Source organism: Rhipicephalus microplus, chromosome 2 (genome assembly GCF_043290135.1).
Source record: "Rhipicephalus microplus isolate Deutch F79 chromosome 2, USDA_Rmic, whole genome shotgun sequence".
NCBI lineage: Eukaryota > Metazoa > Arthropoda > Arachnida > Ixodida > Ixodidae > Rhipicephalus > Rhipicephalus microplus.
In genome coordinates, this window is record NC_134701.1 from 197,281,139 (window position 1) to 197,300,614 (window position 19,476).

The window sequence follows — 19,476 nt, forward strand, 5'->3', positions numbered from 1 at the left end:
TGCTGCTGCTGCGCAACAGAGCGCCTCTGCGCGCGCACTTTCTGGAAGGAGCCACTGCCGTCGAATGAATGGAGGCGAACTGGATCTGCACCCGGCTATAATGTTCATGACCATGTTCTCTTAGGGATAACAATTCAGTTTCATACAAAACAATAGAAAGTTATGACTGCTTTTTTTCATTATGTGATTTCTTGATGCGACGGGATGGCACGCGTAACTAAGGTGATGATAGCAAGAAGAAATGCAGTCCTATACTCTTAGAAAAAAAAAGTTAGTAATCTTTTAGTAAACGCGCATATTTGCTAGTTGTCAGAGTATTTTACTACCCTTTTGGCATACCTTTACTAGCCAGCACCTAGTGCAGGTAGTAATATTCGCCGTTACTAACCAGGGAACCTTTCTTAGTGTTTTTAACTGAGCGACTACTAAGCCACCTACGTTGCGAGATCTTTCGTAGATGCCGCAGTACATTTTGTCGTAATGGCGACATCGTAAGCAAAATTTAGGAAAGCTCTAATTTTATTTACTACCTTGGAATAGAAGTTTCGTGCTACGTAATGACACACACATAAGCAAACAGAAGGGGACATGATGATGCGTAAAAAACAACAATTATCTTATAAATTCTGTGCTTTTATTCAGTACGTGGTATGTGATTTCATGTGATTTTAAATCAGGGGTATATATAGCCTTCAAGCTGCTGCTACAGTAGAAATCTGCTCTGTCCAAGTCTTGAGAATTTGCTTGTGTATGCGTTTGCATGCGTGTTTTCGTGATCCGTTTATATGAGTTCTCATACTCATATGAGCATATATTTGAGTATGAGAACTTATATGAGCATATATTAGGCCCATATGAGCACATGAAATTGACATATGTATGATCATATGTGAATCTGATTTGATCATATGATAATTTGGTCAATTTTCTATACATACATAGCTGTGTGGTACACACTTACCACTGTATATTTACATGACGTAGTTAGATTCCATTAATTAATTTACGAGGGCCATGTCAATTCATTTTTATTGTACACTTTTGTAATGAATCATTTTGATATGGCAACGCATTCGAACATGTAACAAAATAGGCTTAAACCTCTCTTTGCAGGGGTTGCTAACCATTTAGTTATGGATTGACCACTCGAGTCAGCACTATTCACTTACTAACTAGGTTGTAATTTTCTCTAACCTGCATTTTACTACCTTCCCTTACTAAGATGCTAGTGCTTTATGTGACAAGTGAATGGTTAGTATTTAGGTAATGAATATGCTGACCTTTATTTTTAAGAGTGTATGCTTTTTACTGTCTTCTGCCCATTACAATATTATCCACGTCCTATAATGCTCGTTTCTAACTATCTGAACTTGCTGCCCTAGCTGACTTTTTTTTTAAACAAAAGTGTTTTATGCCTGGGTAAACCACGCCTCGAACGACGTATTTCCGTCACGGGTGTGACGTAGTAAAATATATTCTAATCAGCTTGCACAAAAAAGAAAAACGGGAAGGAAAGGTTCTGTCACGAGGTGTCGAACCAGTGGCCTCTCAGTCCACAGCGCGCGGCGCTAACCGCAAGGCCATGGAGCGCACGGTGTCGAAGTAGCTAATGGAAAGTTGTTTTCATACACCATTCAATGCTTGGCGGCCCTCAGAGTTCTGCAACTTCAGCCGGTTTTTGTCATCCCTACCAAGTAGAGATAAGGAAAATGCCGACCCATATATAGAAGTTCACGACGCCATCACATGTCGCTTACGTCCTATCTGTTGCTGCTTTCTGCTAAAACAAAAATCTTGCATTATATTTGTCTACCTGCAAAGCACGTCAAAGTTGAGTGTTTTAGTGCCAAAGCTGAATTTCACCTTTTTCATGCGCTGTGAGAAATGGTGGCTACCCCCGATACACCTTTCTACACCCACATCGAAAGTGAAGACCTTCAGAAGCATATGCATGCCTTCAGGTGTGTGTAAGGGTTTGTTCAAAGCAAAGCCAAGGGTGCGGGATGTACACCGCTTATCCTGAAGAATGATATTTGTGCATCATTCAACTCTATGGCTGAATTATCAACATGCGGAAAATAACGCACTTCAAGTTCCCATCAATACCAGCACACAATACCACGAATATAAGATGAACGCTTGAATCCTTAAGCACGTACAGTTACTGCGTCAGGAAAGGCGAGCGACTCGCATTCTCCGCGTGGCTTCTGATGTTCCTGATGCTCAAAGGTAGTTGATCAAAAAATAAGCAAGTTCGTTTTGTCATTATTATAGGTGACAAAGAGAAAACACGTATCCGGGTAAGCACGAGCGCTCAGCCATCCAGAACCGAGGCATTTCTTATTCAGCCTATGTCATTCCATGCTGCGGGAGTGCTACAGCCACAAAACTTAATGGTGGTCATCTGGTTACGCGAGGAAAAATGTGCGGGTTAAATTTGGCATGTGCAAGGAGCCCCCCCTCCCTCCCAACAACTGGGTTTCTTTGTTCTCACTGCGGCTGAAAGACCATCGGTTCCGAGCTTGCACAAAAGATGCAAGACTGTATATATATATATATATATATATATATATATATATATATATATATATATATATATATATATATATATATATATATATATATATATATTGTCGCGGTACAACGCGAATAAAACACAGATACACCTTGGGACGACGAAAGGCAGCGTGTCCTGAACAGCTCAGTCACAAGATCGTCTTCTTCAGCCTCGAGAGAAGCTAGAGGCCCACTACCTCGTGCCCACTAAATGCCCCATCATCGTTATCGTCCATATGTAGACACGCGTCATTTGCCTCCCTCCCAAAGAGCATCGCCCCGATGCGCAGTCTGTAATGCAGTTTTTTTTTCTAAATTAAAGTATCATGCAATCACTCGCTGACGTAGGGTTTCATGCGGACTACGTGAACGAGTTCAGGATGGTGCTGGCGACGCCTTGTACTATACGAACAGTCGGGAACAACTTCGTAAGTGACATCGCTCAGTCGTCGCACAACTAGGTACGGTCCAAAGTATCTTCTTAAAAGTTTTTCGGAAAGTCCTCGTTTTCGTATGGGCGTCCAAACCCATACTTTGTCGCCAGTTTGGTAGACGACTGTTCTGCGGTGAGCATTATAGCGGCCTGCATCGTAGTCTTGCTGCTGGCTGATCCGTAAACGTGCAAGTTGCCTAGCTTCTTCTGCGCGTTCCGTAAACGTGTCGGCGTCCGGGACGATGTCGTCGCCTTCGTGCGGTAACATTGCATCTAACATGGTTCGTACTTCCCGTCCATGAACGAGGCTGAAAGGTGTCATGCGGGTCGTTTCTTGCTTGGCCGTGTTGTATGCAAACGTTATGTAAGGCAAGATTGTATCCCAGTTTTTGTGTTCGACGTCAACGTACATCGAAAGCATGTCTTCAATGGTTTTGTTTAGACGCTCTGTCAGCCCGTTTGTTTGTGGGTGGTATGCGGTGGTCTTACGATGCGTTGTTCCACTCAGCATCAAAACATGGTCCAAAAGAGCTGCTGTAAATGCGGTTCCTCTGTCTGTGATTACGACGGTTGGTGCACCATGCCTCAGTACAATATTCTCGATAAAAAATCTTGCCACCTCCGCTGCTGTACCTCTCTGGATAGCCTTTGTCTCGGCATAACGGGTCAAATAATCCGTCGCGACGATAACCCATCGGTTGCCTGCAGTAGAAGTAGGGAGTGGGCCCAAAATGTCCATGCCGATCTGGTGGAATGGAGTCATTGGGACCTGTACGGGTTGCAGGAGGCCAGCTGGTTTAGTTGGCGGTGACTTGCGTCGCTGGCAGTCGAGACAGGTACGGACGTGGTGCTTCACGGCTGTGGTTAATCTTGGCCAGTAATACCTTTGCTGTACCCTGGCCAACGTTCTTGTGTAACCCAAGTGGCCAGAGGTAATCTCGTTGTGGCATGCTTTCAGTACTTCGGTGCGAAGGGCTGCTGGGATGACGAGCAGATAGGCAGATCCCGTCGACGAAAAATTTCTTTTATAGAGTACTCCGCCACGTAAACAAAATGATGACAACGCTCTTGCGAAAACTCTTGGCGCCTTCCGAGATCTGCCATCCAAGTAGGTAATTAAGCCAAGCAACTCAGCGTCGTCTCGTTGTTGCTGCGCAATGGTGGTCGTGTCGAGGACACCGAGAAATGATGTTTCCTCCTCCTCGGGTAGGGTTGCCGACTCAATGGGTGAACGGGACAAACAGTCGGCGTCCATATGTCGCTTCCCTGACTTATGTACGACTGTCATGTCGAATTCCTGCAGCCTGAGACTCCAACGCGCTAATCGGCCGGTAGGGTCTTTAAGATTAGTTAACCAACACAGTGAGTGGTGGTCGCTAATTACTTTGAAGGGGCGGCCATATAAATACGGACGAAATTTTGTAACCGCCCATACCACGGCGAGACACTCCTTCTCAGTCGTGGAGTAATTAGCCTCAGCACGTGTTAACGTTCTGCTTGCGTAAGCGATTACCCTTTCTGCGCCATCTTGCTGCTGCACAAGCACAGCTCCCAGACCGACATTGCTAGCATCGGTGTGAAGCACCGTAGGGGCTCTCTCGTCGAAGTGGGCAAGAACTGGGGGTCTTTGTAGTCGCTGGCGAAGATCGTTAAAAGCAGCTTCCTCTTCGTTATTCCACTCAAAGGTGACGTCTTCTCTTGTTAGGCGAGTTAGTGGTGATGCTATGCGTGCGAAGTCTGCGATAAATCGTCGATAATACGCGCAGAGGCCGAGAAAGCGTCTGACAGCCTTTTTATCGGTCGGCATAGGGAACTGTTCTACGGCTGCAATTTTTTCAGGATCGGGACGAATACCAGCATGACTGACGACATGACCAAGAAATCGCAGCTCTTCGTAGCAAAAGTGGCACTTCTCAGGCTTCAACGTCAGGCCCGCGGACTGTATGGCTCGTAAGACCACCTCAAGTCTTTCAAGGTGCTCGTCAAACGTCGCGGAAAACACTATGACGTCGTCCAGATATACTAAGCATGTTTTCCACTTCAACCCAGAAAGCACGGTATCCATGAGTCTTTGAAAGGTAGCAGGGGCTGAGCACAAACCGAATGGCAAGACCTTAAATTCATATAACCCATCTGGTGTCACAAAAGCGGTCTTCTCGCGGTCTCTCGGGTCCACCTCGATTTGCCAATATCCACTCCGCAAGTCCATTGAAGAGAAGTATCGAGCATGTCGAAGTCTGTCGAGAGAGTCGTCTATACGTGGTAGTGGATATACGTCTTTCTTGGTCACCTGATTTAGCTTCCGGTAATCCACACAGAAGCGCAGGCTGCCGTCCTTTTTCTTAACGAGGACTACAGGCGACGCCCAGGGGCTCTGTGAAGGCTGAATGACGTCATCTTCAAGCATTCTGTCTACCTGCTGTTGTATCGCTTCACGTTCTTTTGGAGCCACGCGATAAGGGTTCTGGTGAATAGGTCTCGCCGTTTCCTCGGTAATTATTCGATGCCTGGTTAGAGGCGTGCGGCCAACTCTTGATGTTGTCGAAAAGCAGTCTTGAAATTTGGCCAGTAACTCAAGGAGTCTGCGTCGGTCGTCTTTTGGCAAAGTAATGCTAACGTCCAGAACAGGCGCTGAATCAAGATTTAGCGACTCGTCGACTACCGCCAAGCAGCCTTCGGCATCTATGACATCGTCGAAGTAAGCGACAGCCGTGCCTTTAGGAAGATGCCGGCGCTCAGCACTAAAATTGGTCAGCAGCAAGTCCGTGCGTCCAGCAGCAACTCTGACGATACCTCGTGCGACAGAAATACCGTGGGTGAAGAGCAGCGAGCTTATTCGGTCCGCAACTCCTTCGGCGTCAAACTGAGCAGCGGCGGCCACAGAAACAAGCGTGCATGACCTCGGAGGGAGAACCACATCGTCATCAGTAAGACGCAGTTGGTTTGGTCGCGCCTCTGGGGAATCGGGTAAGCCCGAACTGTTGCAAAACGTAATCAAGCTCTCTGGTATGTTGATGACGGCACCATATTCCCGTAAAAAGTCCATGCCGAGAATTACGTCTCTGCAGCATGCGGCGATAACGACGAACGACGCCGTGAAAGGAGAACCTCCAATGTCAATTCTTGCGGTACATCTTCCCGAGGGCATCAATAACTGGCCTCCTGCTGTTCTTATATGAGGGCCCGTCCACGGCGTCTTCACCTTTCTGAGGCTGTCGGCGAGGTCCTGACTGATAATGGAGAAGTCGGCACCAGTGTCGACTAAAGCTGTCACTTTCTGGCCGTCGAGAAGAACACTAAGGTCAGCAGTCACAATTTCATCGTTTTCACGGCTTATCGGCTGTATGGCGTCGTGCTGTGGGGGCTTCTTGTCGTTATCTTTATGGCCTGCAACCTTGCCCCCGGAGGTCGCCGCTCTCAGTTTCCCCGGCGCGGGCTAGGTGACCTTCTTGTATTAAGGTTCGCATAGGTGCGGTGGTGCGACAAAGGCGAACGTGCGGGGGACGGAGAGCGGGACTGACGTCTCGGACCAGGAGGCTGAGCAGGCATTGCCTTCTCTGCAGTGGTAGAGCCGTCCTCAAAGTGATAACGGGCTCCATAGAAAGAGGTGTCGTCACGGCGCGGAGTGTATTCGTCGTTGGCACGTCGACTGTCAAACCAAGGTCGTTGAGGACGGAATGAATCACCTCGATGCCAGCAATGACGGGCAATATGTCCTGCACCTCCGCAGTGAAAGCATAGTGGACGCCTGTCCACGGTGCGCCATGCATCTGTTTTCCGGGTCGGTGGACGCGTCGATGCCCATGGGGTGGCTGTGGATGGCTGGTTGTGTGGCTGTAGCGTAGGTGTTTGATGCAGTGTCTGCTCTTGCGGCGGATACGAAGGGGCCATCGGCACCTGGTGGTACAGCGTCGGCATAGCTGGTGGTGGACGTCGGAGAGCGGCAGCGTAGCTCATAGGACGCTGCTGAGCATCAGGACTAGCCGTAGACAACGCTTGGTGGATTTCATCGCGTACGACTTCAGCGATCGATGCGATGGGATTTTCAGCAACAGGATTCCGCAACTTCTGCAGTTCCTCGCGAACTATCTCCCTAATCAAGTCTCGCAAGCAGCTCTGACTCTCAGACGTCATGGCGGTAGCATTGATTGGAACATTGCAGGACATGCGGTCATATTGCCTGCAGCGTTGATGAAGGGCCCGCTCAATAGCCGTAGCCTCCTTAATGAAGTCAACCACGGTAGTCGGAGGGTTGCGCAGTAGCCCGGCAAAAAGCTGCTCCTTGACACCGCGCATGAGGTAACTCAACTTTTTATCTTCCGTCATGTGCGGGTTAGCTCGTTGGAAGAGACGAGTCATGTCCTCGGCAAACATTGCAACGGTTTCGTTGGGTTTTTGAACCCGTAGCTCCAATAACTGCTGCGCGCGGTCCCTTCTATCGATATTGGCGAAGGTATCGACGAACTTCTCTCGAAAGTCGGGCCAAGCTGACAGATTGCCTTCTCTATTCTCATACCATGTACGAGCACCGTCGTCAAGGTAGAAATAGGCGCGCCAAAGCTTTTCCTGTTCCGACCAATGATTTACTTTGGCAACACGCTCATAGTGGTCAAGCCAGTCGTGAACGTCTTCATGGGCACCGCCACTAAAGCGATCGGGAACAAGGGGTTGGAAGAGGGTCACCTGAGATGGGTGCGTCGAAAAGCTGCCTTGGGGCACCTGTTGCGGGCTTGCGTTGGCCATTGGTTGAGCTGTGCGGTGCCTAGCAGGTTCCGGCGAGTGAGTCAGCTCTGGCGCGAGGCCTCGCAACCGTCGACTGGAGCGATGCACCGGTGTTTCTACAGGTGACAGTGCGTTTGGACTCGATGAGCGGCTCCCAGCGGGCGTGTGGAGCATCAGACAGGGTTGCGGCCCAGCGCCTCCACCAGTGTCGCGGTACAACGCGAATAAAACACAGATACACCTTGGGACGACAAAAGGCAGCGTGTCCTGAACAGCTCAGTCACAAGATCGTCTTCTTCAGCCTCGAGAGAAGCTAGAGGCCCACTACCTCGTGCCCACTAAATGCCCCATCATCGTTATCGTCCATATGTAGACACGCGTCAATATATATATATATATATATATATATATATATATATATATATATATATATATATATATATATATATGTGTGTGTGTGTGTGTGTGTTGCACGTAAGAAATGTGTGTAGTGTAAAGCCACGATGCCTGCGTCTGCATCATACAGCATGCGGGCATGGTACGGCGGAGTTTGCTATTGTCGAAACGCTGAGGTACTCATTAGCTGGTGTAGATATAATTGCACTCGAGAGACGTGTGGGCCGGATCAAGGAAAAGAAGATCCAGTGAATGAGTGTAACACGACATTGTACGTTTTGTAATAATAAAAGTTCGAAAATCAAAAGCCGGTAGTTCAAAGACAAACAAAATATAAAAGTATATGTGCAGGGCGTTGACAAAAGCAGCGGCGAAAGGTGACGAGCCGTGAAGATAGGCTTCCGCCCTTGCGTAACCCGTTGCAGGACCAGTAAGAGGGCCGGGCCGAGAACCTCGCGACTGTGCGGGACTTCGTCACGGCGCATTGGGCAAGCACCCCTTGAGCCGCAGGGATACCACGGGTCCTGACAGTTCAAGAGCTCGGAATTTTCTTTTCTTTTTCTCGCCAGTAGAAACGAGAAACTTTGGTTTTCGCTGATTCGGCTTTTCTGTTCGCAATAACTCTTGTGGGGATAGTTGAGATTCATCCTGTGGCTGTCTTTTTGTATGCGTTTGATCGTTTTTCTCATTCAATTGCATAGCGCTAATGACAAAGCCTGTTTCTTTTTTTTTTCGCAAAGGCATTCAAGGTAACCTGTCAGTTTCACTGGCACAGTAGCTATGGTTATCTCATTTTTATACGTGAATGCCCTGATATATATAATTAAAGAACATTCCGTTACGTACTAGATGAAGTAACTCGAAAGCAGATGCCTTTTATAATCTATATAGCACATGGCCAGAATAGTAGAGGGAGTTCACCGACATGCCTGGTAGCCAAGGGAAAGTGAATGTTTTTGCTGCAGTAAATTGTTCATTGTAAAGCAAGGTACCTGGCATGCGGCCGAAAATATTCTTACGCTTTCCTAAAGAAGAGGGTCACCCCTGGCACAACCGCGAAATTTCAATAACATCTGTGATACGTAAGAGTATCCGGCGACGCGGCTGCTGAATGACCAGCGTAGTGAGTTACAACCTCACTCAATGACTTTAGGAGGCCCTCAACGTCTCGTGAACCGAGCAGTGGCTAGATATTTTTTTACTCCACATGTAGCCTAGCATGCGAGACGTGCCCGGCAAGCGACACACTTCCGATCGACATCACCTCAACGCAGCGTGGGTGCTTACAGGTGAATGACAATATATTAAGTAATGCTAAAATGCAGTGTGCAGATTCGGTACGAGACATGAAAGAACACACACATCACCGTACTAGAGCCCCGAAAAGGAACGTTGCAACGTGAATAGCAGGAAACAATACACAAAAATGTTTCAGATTTCACTTTCCCTCTTTTTTCTGTTACTTTCCTCCTTTTTTCCTTACAATGAGATGCAAGCAAGCTTGATTGAAGAAATGAGACATGTCGATAAGCAAGGAAAGCACTACAATCAGCCTTAGCTCTTCAGTGCCATGCATTCGATGAGAAGAAAAAATGGCACCAAACCATGTAGGCCACGCCATATATCGCAAGCAAAAGATTCTTATGCTTGGCTATGCTTGTTCACAAAGAGAAATCTGATGTGGAATGGCAGGGAGGTTAACCGGGAAAAAAGAAATATCTACTTGCCTTCCCTTGCACGGGCGACGGGGTATGATGAGACACAAGAGTAAGGAAGAGACGAATAGGAGAGGGAGAAAGGAAAACAGAAACCCACAGCAGTGTACGTCACGCTCGTTCAACGAGGCCAGCCACTCGCAGGAACTTCACCAGCCCTTTCGTCGCTTCCCGACGCGAAGCTCGATCTGTTTGGCATTCCTAGATCGATTTCGCAGAAGGTAGGTAGGTAGGTAAGCAACTTGATTGATTCATGAAAGAAACATTTGAGGGGAGCTGTGGGAGGGGAAGGGGAAGCCAGACGACGGCGGGCCCTCGGGGCACTGTAGTTGGCTGGACACTCCTGTGCTTCGGTGACTCCTCTAGCCCAGCTCACTGTCCTGAGCTGTAAAACCGGTTGCGAGGTGTGCAGAACAGCCTCCCATCGCTTCTCGTGCCCTTATCTTTGCCACGGCGACTTGGGTTTATTCGGGCGATTCAGAAATACGTCATTGAAGTCGGCTTGGTTTCACCACATAAATTGCAATGTGTAGAGACTTCGTCATGCTTCTCAGAAAGCGGCTGATCGTCGAGGCGTACAAACACTGGTGGGAGGGGCTGTCTCTAAGGGCTGCATTAAGGGCACTGGCATAAAGCACGTTCAATGGTTTTGTCAGCACCGCAATGGTTATATGTCTGCCCACCGGTTGCGGCAAGTAAAGACATTCGTGAAAGACACACCAAGACATATGCAGCAGAGAGCCGTCATCTGAGTTAGGCCAGATGGAAGAGTAAGTTGTATACGCACGTTTAGGCCAGATGAAATATTAAGTCGTATGCGCACGGTTAGGCCAGATGGAATAGTAAGTTGTATACGCACGGATCCAGGCAGTGTCATGCGCTGGTGTAATAATATTTTCTGCTGCGTTGCTTTTTGATAGTGGAGTAGGTTTCAAAAAAACCTTGCTGCAGGCAGAGACCTTCGCGATTCGACTGATTGAACCTGCCACCTTCGAATTCGAAGATCGCAAGTTCAGTCCGTTCCCGTGGAAAGGCTAAGCTAGTAAAGCATTCGCTTTAAAAAGAATGATAACGCTGCTGGCATGTTTCTTATATTTGAGAATAAACGATCACATTACTTGGAGGGGTTAGAAGGATTTTAGTCCCACTCCATCATTACACCAAAAACGCCCACAAAGAACCGTGCCATTGACAAAGCATGGTGACTGTGGCTGATGCCAGATATATTGCACCAAAGCGTCAAGCTGTCAACGGCCGGACCCGTTGAATCTGTCAGAATCAGGAACACGTGATGCTGGGAGCCTAACTCCACGATCGAAACAACTTGTTTGCCGACATCAGTAATAGCCCTCATCTTTCATCTCTCAGCTACATTTGTTAGTTTCGGTAGCGAAAAAGCAAAACGGGTCGTAGAGATCGTTCGTCAGCTCTACCCGACAATTTGGTCATTTTTGTTTGCCTATTTATGGTCGCTTTTTTCAGAATCTCAGAGCTTGCATTAGACGGCTGCGCTTATACACCAACGAATTATCAGCCGGCTTTTCTGGATAAGTGGTGGCGCTGTATGGGTAGAGTAAACTAAGGCACCCTTCTAAAGAGCCTTCTGCTCATCGGATCTTCTCTAATAGAGTTTTTGCAGCGCTTGTTTGTGAATCATAGGCATAGTAGTCTTCTTTGTATCTTCTCTGCACTTCTAGCGTTTTTACATGATCGGGATATTGCAGGAACAAGTAGGGGGAATGCAACGCAAACAAGTATTTCCCGCGCAACAGCAGGCAATTTTTTTATAAGGCCCGCATGATTTGCTATGGCAAGTGCGCTTACCTAATGGAGAGCAACGCAAACCGGCCAGTGTCAATTCGTATACCACAAGCAAAGCTTTCGTCGTGGTGTTCATCATGGCAGCGCTTAGTGAAGAATTTGTTGCTTGTTGCGGTACGGATCAAAGGAACGCTTTGATTACACTGCAACGAAAAAGTGTTTGCCTTGCCTCGCTCCGTTCGTTGCCTATAATCGCGGTTCCATGACCGCTTTGTTTACTTTCTTATGTTTTCTTATTTTTATCGACTCTAAAAATTGGTGGGCAAATCGGATAATTGCTGTGTCTGAAACATCTTTCTATGTGCTATGAAGAGATAAGTAGTCTTTTGCAAGTAATTCCTTAGATGTTCAAGCAAGTTTTCTTTTGTAACACTGCCTCCGTACCTATAAGATGCGTAAATTGGAGACCCTTGTGCCTCAATTTATGTAACTCTTTTATACGGGAGTAACTGCCATTAGGCATTAGCTTCCTGGCAACTAGTACAGCCAGCACTACAATCAGCTAATGTGAAGCCACAAAGGAGATTTAGCACAACAAAATCTTTTTTATGGCAAATTGTAAAGTCGTTGGCGCGATGCTTCTTTCGGTTATTTAAAACCTCCATTTTTTGTACAGACTTTAACCAATCACCTTACGTTTATGATGATTTATGTCCTCATGAACACTCTAAATTTGTATCGGGTCAGTTTAAAAACTAGAGGTCCCCATTTAATTAACAAATAAAAATCGTCTTCGAGTGTGAGACCTTAGGGGTACTGCCCTTGCTAATGTCTTTATTACAATCTCCCTGCGATCCTTACAGATAATGAGGTGTAAATACGTGATGCTATAAGCGTAGATAAATACTTGTATTTGGAAGAGCGGGAGGTGGAAACGCACTGTATTTTCGCTTCAATAGCTTTAAAAATAAACCGGCAAAACATACCTTCCTGAAACACTTAAGCTCATTTTGTATTAGCTTTTGTCACTGTCTCCAACTTCAGAGAGCCCACCAAATGCACTTCTTGTGCATTTCTTGTTTTTATGGCACGAACGCCAAGTGGTGCTCCTGTTTTTCCCAACCCTTCCGGTCGAGCACTTAGTTCCTGTTTCCTATATACTGCAGAAAAAGACACCTAAAAAAAGCTTTTGCGAAATCGATTGTTTCAATTGACGTTACGAGCCCTATTGGACAAATGTGAAAACGCAGTATAAGATTACATAATACAGAGATCAATTGACAAACAAGTGAATACTAATTCAACGAGTTCATTGAAATTACAGACGGTTTTCTCGTATGCATGCAGGTGGGACCATCGAGGCACCGGGCGAAGAACATATCACGCAATCGCTTTTTCCTACATGGCCTCCGAGATCAACTTTGGTGGCACGAGAAATCATAATGTTGACAATAAAAAACACAGATGCCCACAAACACCAATGTACGTGTATCCCTATACTAGGCACTTAACACAAAAATTAGGGTCCCCTTATACCCCCCCCCCCCCCTTACGTTCATATCTCTCTCCAGAGAAAACAAACTATACCAGGACGGAAGAGCGGGACTGGTTCGAACAATAGCCATGCTGCTTGCCGTTGAAAAATACAAATGCTGCGTATTTGACCCGGGGAGCACACCGACAATTGAATCAATCTCCTCCTGCCACGTCGCACGCCTTCAACTAAACACAAATTTAGTGAAGGTAGGATGGTAGTTCGATATGAACTTTTTCAGGAGGAAGACCCTTAGCTGCAGAGGTTCCTGGACGTAACTCAGGGCAACGGCCATTACAGGACCGGTAACGTTGAGTTTTATGGACTTTTATTTTTTTTTCATGAATGAAGAAGTGAGCCTCTCCAGCTGTCATCGGAACCACCACTCTAATGAACGCAGAAAATCCGCAGCTGGCGTCGATGCGGCTATAACAAACAGATAGTAAGACCGCACCATGGGCCGGCAAATCGGCCCTCTCAGTGACGCTTGGAGCAGAAATAATATTTGCTCTAGGTATCTCTGCTGAAAGAGCTTGCTTGCTCAAGGCTATCGGCTTAGTCTAAGTTCCCCGGAAAACTGACAACTGCATGTACGTACATAGCATCATGAGGAAGGATGAGCGGAAATGAACGGAAAAGCACGTCGGTCAACCTGACGCTCCTCTGGTTGGCTACCATACGCTAAGACAACAGACCGAGGCTTCAAAAGAAAGACAGAAGAGGGAAAAATGTTCGAACAGTTCATACGAGCACTGCACTCAAGAGGGCTCATATTTATTGATAATTGCGTGATATGCGTAGCTGCAAGAAACAAATACGAACTAATAGAATCGACAAAGCTTTAAAAGGCGTACGATATACGAAACTCCTTGGCCTGTGTAATTGTATGAGAACTTGAAGAGTGCCACCATCTTAAATTTAATAAATTATGCTTAGCGCTGGTCATGCTCTCGTACCTTACCGTATAGGAAGCCTCCGGAAAGCTTGCTCGCAGCTGCTTTTCTTATGGCTCTGCAAAATAATATTAAACAAGGCTGTATTCAAGGGATTGCAAGGGTCATTTCAAAGTATGCCTCAAGGGGCACGTTCACAGTGTTTTTACATTATACATGGCGAATGTCTCCAGGCCAATTACTCGTCACGTTCCTTAGTAACGGAACACGTATTAAAATCGTCTGAAACTAGATACGTAAATATGTTTGGTGTAGGTAAGCTTGTACCTAACTATTCGTGAGTAACTCATGGGCTGTTTCTTTGTACATTTTGTGTTCTTTTGTAGGACGCTTTGTGTCGCCGTAATAATTCTTTAGCACAGATTTTTTTCTAAATGAGGAGGAGTCGCTGGTGCTGCGATACAGGCTCCAACCTCTCCATTCCTGACGAACGCCCGGCTCTGGCCGAAATTGTTGGAATAAACGCTTTTGTTGTTACTGTTCTCACAGAGGATCTACTTGACTAATATATATATATATATATATATATATATATATATATATATATATATATATATATATATATATACAAAAAAAGCCGGTCTCACAACTAAAACGTCCGAGTCCGAGTGAATTGAGCTGATTTAATTGATATGTGATGAGGTTTATATTTTCAAAGCCACCGTATGATTATCAGAGACGTCATATTGCAGGGCTCTGGAAATTCAGACCACCTGGGGCTCTTCAGCGTGCACGCCGGGGTGAGCACATGGGTATATATAAGAAAAAAAGATTTACGTTTCGGCCATGCCACGGCCAAAACGTAAATTTGTAAAGAAATTTCTTGCTTTCTTGTGCGTACACCAGCTCCTTTTCTTATACGTACCAGACCCACTGAAGTCTCCTACTGTAATTATATATATATATATATATATATATATATATATATATATATATATATATATATATATATATAACAATATTGTTGAGATCTAACCGACAATATTTCCAAAGAAAGTATAGGGGAAGTCATTAGACTAAATTGCAATGCAAATGTGAAGAAAGAAACGTGAGTGAAAATATAACTTGCCGTAAGCGGGAACCAAACCTGCGACCTTCAAATAATGCGTTCGATGCTCTTCCACTGAGCTACCATGGCGGCGAGTGTGGCACACTAATTAATCGCCTGTGTGACGTCACATAGCACGTGAACCTATTACGAGCTAGTATCTGACCGATAGTCCCTCGTATACAACCTAAAGCACCAAGTCTGCCAGTACGAGACGCTCGTTAATAAATAAGGGAAAGAAGTGTATACTTCAGGGCTCGTTCTTCCGTGTTTCGACACATTAATGAGATCTAACAGACAATAATGCCAGGTTCTAATAACTTCCCCTAGACTTTCCTTGGCATTATTGTCTCAACGAGCTCATTATTATATATATATATATATATATATATATATATATATATATATATATATATATCGTGAACAAATGAATCATGAATCTGAACTATAATATTAGATACAAGGACTTAATTTCAGCTCAATTGTTTTTTACCACAAAACTTGGAGTGTCTCAACTTGAGGACAAGTATCGAAGTATCAAGCTTTATGTGTCTATATTGGCGCTACTGTTCACGAGACTTGCGCGATATTTAGCACAGCCGTAAAAACCAGCAATTCTTCGCAAGGATCTCGCATTGTTTTAGAACGCTGGAGTTAATGACGTCACATTGTGACTTCACAGATCACCAATATTTGTGGCCCGCTGCTGACGTCGTAATGACGTAGTCACGTCATTACGTGACTACGTCGCTTGGTCTAAAAAGCCAGTTCCAGGATGCAGCAAGATAACACGCTAGGAGTGCATTTTTATCTTATTTTATTTTATTGAGTGGAGGGGGGGGGCATGCAATATAATCATTAGAAAAAAAAACAAGATATATTTCACTCTCAAGTCACCTTTGAAAAATGTATACGAAATTGCGCTTTTTTTTGCTGAAGTAGATAAAAAATGGGTGCTTTATTCGACCACTAAAAGCCTACGACGTTTGGCAGCTCGCTATCGATAATCACATGTATGCGGACATGTGATGTGTGGCATACATTTAAGCATAGCGCAACGAGCCAGAGAAAAGGTTTCTAAATAAAATTCGCCCGTAGATTCATACTTTCAGTGCTGTTTCGCTGATCTCAAAATATTAATTACGTTTCCAGTGTGAGCTCGTTCGTAACTCAGACATCGATCACCCCAACGCCATTCACTGAGTTAATCTCTCTTATCTCAAATAAAGTCTAGGAAGTTCCCTGCAGTGGTATCATTAAAAAGCTGATAAATAACTGCAGCAAGGGAATAAGTAGTTGGTCATGGTAGTCAATCCAAAATACGAAAAAAACACCTGGTCAGTGAGAAAAGCTATTCAAAACAGAGGCAATGTGACTTGGGCTACAGCGTATTCATCTGAAGTTGTCCTATAGTACTACTGCGCATGTGTTGTTGAGGCCGTGTAATTGGGATTTTCGGCTTCATCATGTTTTCTGAATAAATTCACGTTTTGTTGGAGCAGCGGCAGTCTCTACAACACTATACGCGAGGACTTTCAGGTCCAAACATCTCGCCGACCCAATTGACGTATGACCACGTTACTGAAATTCCTCAGCTCCGTATGTATCTTCGCTGCAATGTTCTCGTGCTCTATAAACTTACCTTGACTATCTTACTGGCATAGTCTACCCCTGTTTCGAAAGAAATAACAGAAAATAACGAGGCGCCGTGCTACTAGTACATACTCATCAATAGCGCCAGCAGCGTTAGTATCAGCCAATGAAATGGCAAGATAAAAAAAACGGGAGCAATGTTTCTGAGCAACATGGCACCCTTGTTGACGCTGCTGGCTTTCCCAATGGGGCAGCTGTATAAGAACGAAATATCCTCGCTTTTCTCGGAAAAAAGGTGTCATTGCTGCGAGGCAGACTGCAAACAAGCGGTAGCCGCGTAAAGGGCATGCAGCGAGAGAAACGCGGTCGGCGGTCGTAAACCGCCCTTATTAAAGAGCGCCGAGAGGTAATAAAGATTGATCGGGAGCTCGAAATGGCTGCGCCACACAAGCCAACCGCTACAACCACGACCATCGACACTCACACGCGTTCACCCGACCTGGTACATGCGCTGCGCACCACGCGCGCTTCCTCCTGTGCTCATTCTGTCGCATGTCTTCCCTTCTGCCTCCTCACCCTGTGAATCGTTGGCCTTGTAGAGTCCAACTTTATGTCGAGCTATTCTTAGTCCTTACTTGTTTAAAAGCAGCACTAAGTCGCATTTTTGTGTACCCTCGTCTGACAGTGCCTGCGTGTAAGAAGTATTGCCTATTCGTACCATTTTCTTCCTAATTACCTGTAGCCTACCATTTCTTCTTGGTTAACGGAATTTACATAGAAATTATGTTAGGCTGATACATTTATTTCACTGGGAGATCTTTCTATGTCTAGTATTTTCGCCCGTCCGCGCCAGAAAGCGGATACACAAACGCGTGGCTGGTGTAGCTGGTGGGTGTGTCCGTTCAGTTAAGCTTAAAGTGTGTCCAGTCTGGTGTGCTTCTACAGCGCATAGTGTACAGCTTTTGCTACCACTTGTTTTTAAGACTTACGAGTAGTCGTCAACGAGTGGAGCTTGTTAAACTGAACTTAAATTTATAACTAGCGTACGCAGCTATTTTTTCTTGTTCATCCGAGAAAGTTATCCTATTCTGTCGAAGATACGAAACAGAAAGGAAGCTGAAATGTTTTTTTTAGCGAAAAGGAGGCGGGAGGCATCAGAAGAATCAGCAATGACACGCCACGTAATAGTGCACGAACAAGGTGTACGCGCTGTTCCCGGTAGCGAAGTTCTTAGAAGGCTATGAGTGCTGAACTGCAACGCCATATATCACGTCCACCTGAGAGCGTTATCTAAAGACGAAAAACATTTGCAGCTGTACTTTTCGTGTTGTGAGTTGGTCAGAGTGGTGCCGTATAGGCGTCGTTGTCTTTGGGTGAAATGCGTCTATTAAACCACCTGGCAAAAAAGCAAATTACACAGGGATAAATAAAGGAACCGAAGCAGAAAGCAGGAACGGAGAACATGACCCTAGTGCTCAAAGCTAAGCCATGTTTACAAGAGTTTATACCCAAACGGAATGCTCGCAATAAAACATAACGCAAGATGTATACCCCGTCTCGTTACCACCATCATGCACGTCACTTCAGATTGCTCGATATAAAAGAAGTCAGAGAAACACGCCGCCTGCCTTATGACCATAATTTGCGCTACGTCTCGGATATGGCTCATACTAGGCACAAGATGCTCGCAAAAAATATTACTAAAAGAAATAATTCCGACAAAGCACCCAATCTCTCCGGCAGGCCTACTTACAACCACAGGTTTAAGCTACATACTCTCCACGATGCATCCTACTGTAAAAATAACTATTCTACAACTTGCCTGCTCCGACTATACCATCACCGATCCCACAACGAAAATGGCACGGCCCGAAAATACTCGTGGTCATGGTTCACCACAACTACCCATTTTCCTCAGTGTCCACAATACTTCTTCAGTGGAGAGTAATTCAAACTGGCTTCCATAAAAGTCCCAGAACGGGGATTCACCCGCAAAAGACGACGTGCGGAACGCAGCGCCCTCGCACAAATCCAGAAGCCAGCGACGGCTGAGCCTCTTCGAATATAAGAAGCCCACACGTATAAAGGACCAATCTTTCTCTGCCTGTGGAACTCTGCACCACGGAAAATGCAACCGGCGTAAATGATGCAGAATAGGGGCGCATAGAGTAGCCATCGCGAAGCAGCGCTTCGCGTGATAAACTGAACGAAACGGACAAGGACGAGAGATACAGCGTATTACCACTGGCCGCGAGTCGGAGCAGGGCAGCACTGTGCCTTTCGCCGCCCCAGAGTCGTTCCCTGGACTCCATCCGGGGCTGGAACCCATATAGGAAAAAAAAAGAGAAAAATCCTACAGCGGGAAAATGCCGCGACAGCTTCTAGGAGCAGGCCACCGCAGTGGATACTTGCGGCAGTATATATGGGGCAACCCCTCTAGGCTCTCGGCGATACACGGCGGAGCGCATGTATGAAGTAAACGAGCGTTAGAGAATGGAGGATGGAGATTCGGCCACGTGGAGAAAACAAGTTAACTATATGCCGGAAGGAAGATACCCACTGGCCATGCCCCTACATTCACGAATCAGAAATGCCCGATCCCTTCTCTGAGTTTTTCGGCATTGAAAATAGTAATAGAAAACAGAGAGTGGAAGACCCATTTTGCAAGGCGTAGTGTGCGGGTTGAGCGAAAACGCATAGCTACGTTAAAACCGACAGCACCGGAGTGCACTGTGCACGCTAGCGAACACAAAGAAAGGATAAGG

The 19,476-nt window shown here is 45.9% G+C and overlaps 1 protein-coding gene across 2 annotated transcripts in view; it reads right to left on the reverse strand.

Annotated features, from left to right (window-relative positions):
* Octalpha2R (alpha2-adrenergic-like octopamine receptor) overlaps nt 1-19,476 on the reverse strand; it is a 707,334-nt gene that overhangs the window by 643,580 nt on the left and 44,278 nt on the right. The window contains exon 1 of one of the 2 annotated variants that reach the window (XM_075887216.1): nt 14,079-14,129. The exons of the other annotated variant lie outside the window; for it this stretch is intronic. The gene's annotated coding sequence lies outside the window, so the exon portion shown is untranslated. Of the gene's footprint in view, nt 1-14,078; nt 14,130-19,476 lie in introns of those variants that run through there. 2 annotated transcript variants of the gene reach the window in all.